Here is a 3636-nt window from a genome sequence, read left to right on the forward strand (position 1 = left end):
GAACAAATATGATCCTCGCCCAGGGTAATATTAAGATCTAAAAACTGTAAGCACCCCCCTTTGGATAGCTCATGAGTGAACACCACCCCCTCCCCTCATTTTGGAAGTCGGCTAAAACTGTGCCTACAGCATCCATGTAGGTCAAGTTTTTTTTATTTTTTAAAAACAACTAAAAAATCGTCAAAGTACCTAAATACTTTTAGTACTCCCTTCCCTTTTAAACTTAGTTCTAGGGCGCGGTCAATAAATGCTAACAAAAATATTAGTAAGAACTGGAGCTACGCAGGATCCGATGCAAATCCCTTGTCTTTGGCGGTAAAATTTGTTGTCAAATGAGACAAACGTCACACTAAGATAAAATTCAAGCAAGTTGATAAAATCACTAACTGACACGCCTGAGGAGTTCTGGAATCCAACAGCACCGCTACTTTCTATGGCATCCCTCACGCAAGTGAACAGGCATCGTGGGGCACCGAATAAAACAAGTCTTCTACATCCACAGAAAAAACATAACCAATAGAGGCATTTCCCTCCAGATGCCTAACAACATCTTTAGAACTTTTTGTAGCAAAAGGATCATGAACACTAATTGAGCTCAGATGCTTCTGTAAGAATTTGCTAAGAACCACCTGCCACGTACCATTTTCACTAACCACAGTTCTAAAAGGTATCGACAGTTTGTGCGTTTTTGCTGTAAAAAATACAGAAAGAGCATTACATTCACTGTTACTGATGTCATTTGCCAGCCTACCCAATTCTAAGTCCTTACACAACAAGATCGCCTTCCCTTTTACCCTCGTTGCGCTAGCTTTCAAAGGAACAAAGTTCTTGGCAATCGCTTCACCTGCTCTTGTTCGGAACTCTACTTCGGGGAGCACCACGAAGCCACCATCCTTGTCGGCTTGGAGAAGCCGGAGGCAGTGCTGTCTGAAGTAGGACACAACTTTTGCCATGGAATCCTTGCCTGGTCCAGAGGAGGAGCGACCTGTAGATCTGGTCAGAGCATCCACACCATCAAGGAGGCGCCTTTCCTTGTTTTCTTCTGCAGCCTTTCCTGCGATGCGTCTGTTTAGAGCGAGGAACTCATGTGCATGAACCCGTGGTTCATGGCTGAAGTTCGGGACATGGTTCAACGTGTTTCTTACGTCGCTGGGAAGCTCTACTTCCCCGATGACAGTCACACCTTTTCCCGTTGGCTTCTTAGCCTTCTGTAAGGCAGTAGACTGCAACAATTCGTTCAGAGTGTGAGCCCACCAAAACTCTGTCAATCTTCCTGTAAGACGACGAATCGAACGAAGTTTCTTCTCCGCCAGCCACCCCGGATCGAGGTTGTAACATAGAGCACGCACATGGTCTTCACATCTTCTAATTTGTCTCCACAACTCTGTTTTCAGAAACTTGCAAATGCGCTTGAGCAGCCCTACGGGTGGTCGCAAATACCCAAACAGTGCAGCCACATCCACTGGAACGAGACCCTTTCGAAGGCAAAACGATATATATCTTGCACGGCATGTTGATGCTACGATGAGAAACACAAAAGTATCGAGTTGAGAAGACGACGGGTGGTCACACACAAAAGGGCCCTGGGTTTTCGACAGATGGTTTAGAAGAACGTCAATTTGGGCTAGATGGTGCATTATTTGAGGCAGAAATGGTAATAGCCCTGCAATACCATTTGTGTGTGACTTTGAGTGTGACTGTGAATTTCTGTGTGACCACCCGTCGTCTTCTCAACTCGATACCTTTGTTTCTCATCGTAGAATCAACATGCCGTGCAAGATATATATCGTTTTGCCTTCGAAAGGGTCTCGTTTCAGTGGATGTGGCTGCACTGTTTGGGTATTTGCGACCACCCGTAGGGCCACTCAAGCGCATTTGCAAGTTTCTGAAAACAGAGCTGTGGAGACAAACTAGAAGATGTGAAGACCAGGTGCGTGCTCTATGTTACAACCTCGATCCGGGGTGGCTGGCAGAGAAGAAACTTCGTGCGATTCGCCGCCTTACAGGAAGATTGACAGAGTTTTGGTGGGCTCACACTCTGAACGAAGTGTTGCAGTCTACTGCCTTACAGAAGACTAAGAAGCCAACGGGAAAAGGTGTGACTGTCATCGGGGAAGTAGAGCTTCCCAGCGACGTAACAAACACGTTGAACCATGGCCCGAACTTCAGCCATGAACCACGGGTTCATGCACATGAGTTCCTCGCTCTAAACAGACACATCGCAGGAAAGGCTGCAGAAGAAAACAAGGAAAGGTGCCTCCTTGATGGTGTGGATGCACTGACCAGATCTACAGGTCGCTCCTCCTCTGGACCAGGAAAGGATCCCATGGCAAAAGTTGTGTCCTACTTCAGACAGCACTGCCTCCGGCTTCTCCAAGCCGACAAGGATGGTGGCTTCGTGGTGCTCCCCGACGGAGAGTTCCGAACAAGAGCAGGTGAAGCGTTTGCCAAGAACTTTGTTCCTTTGAAAGCTAGCGCAACGAGGGTAAAAGGGAAGGCGATCTTGTTGTGCAAGGACTTAGAATTGGGTAGGCTGGCAAATGACATCAGTAACAGTAAATGTAATGCTCTTTCTGTACTTTTTACAGAAAAAACGCACAAACCGTCGATACCTTCTAGAACTGTGGTTAGTGAGAATGGTACGTGGCAGGTGGTTCTTAGCAAATTCTTACAGAAGTATCTGAGCTCACTTAGTGTTCATGATCCTTTTGCTACAAAAAGTTCAAAGGATGTTGTTAGGCATCTGGAGGGAAATGCCTCTATTGGTTATGTTTTTTCTGTGGATGTAGAAGACTTGTTTCATTCGGTGCCCCACGATGCCTTGTTCACTTGCGTGAGGGATGCCATAGAAAGTAGTGGTGCTGTTGGATTCCAGAACTCCTCAGGAGTGTCAGTTTGTGATTTTATCAAGTTGCTTTAATTTTATCTTAGTGTTACGTTTGTCTCATTTGACAACAAATTTTACCGCCAAAGACAGGGGATTTGCATCGGATCCTGCGTAGCTCCAGTTCTTACTAATATTTTTGTTAGCATTTATTGACCGCGCCCTAGAACTAAGTTTAACAGGGAAGGGAGTACTAAAAGTATTTAGGTACTTTGACGATTTTTTAGTTGTTTTTAAAAAACAAAAAAACTTGACCTACATGGATGCTGTAAGCACAGTTTTAGCCAACTTCCAAAAAGAGGGGAGGGGGTTGGTGTTCACTCATGAGCTACCCAAAGGGGGGTGCTTAGAGTTTTTAGATCTCAATATTACCCTGGGCGAGGATAATATTTGTTGGCGTTACTCCCCTCGAGCCCAGAAGGAGCTATTGCCTTACACATCAACACATTCGAAAACTGTAAAACGCGCCATTGCTCGCCTCTGCCTTGAGTCGGCTCTCGTGAAGTCGTGTCACCATGCTATGCAGACGAGGCGCGGGAGCTTTTTGAAGCATACCACATTAGGAAGAGAGGATTAGATGGCGTGAGTGATACCTCGGTTCACCTTTTCAAGACTGAGATATCGTATCTTGAACGGTTTTGTTGATGCCTGTTGTACCGATGTTTCTTGCGCATGCCTTGAATTTTCCATATATTTGCTGGCTTTGCAGTAAATAAAATCAGATGAAGTTAGCGTGTGTCCTGTGTCAGTCT

General features: G+C 45.5%; 2 pseudogenes; one reads left to right on the top strand and one right to left on the bottom strand.

Moving 5' to 3' along the window:
* Positions 1 to 240: 240 nt before the first annotated feature.
* On the bottom strand, positions 241 to 1755 carry LOC149354063 (uncharacterized; annotated as a pseudogene).
* Positions 1756 to 1941: 186 nt separating this feature from the next.
* On the top strand, positions 1942 to 3040 carry LOC149354064 (uncharacterized; annotated as a pseudogene).
* Positions 3041 to 3636: the final 596 nt, after the last annotated feature.

This window comes from Amblyomma mixtum, chromosome 3 (genome assembly GCF_055824585.1).
Source record: "Amblyomma mixtum isolate Tamu chromosome 3, ASM5582458v1, whole genome shotgun sequence".
Lineage (NCBI taxonomy): Eukaryota > Metazoa > Arthropoda > Arachnida > Ixodida > Ixodidae > Amblyomma > Amblyomma mixtum.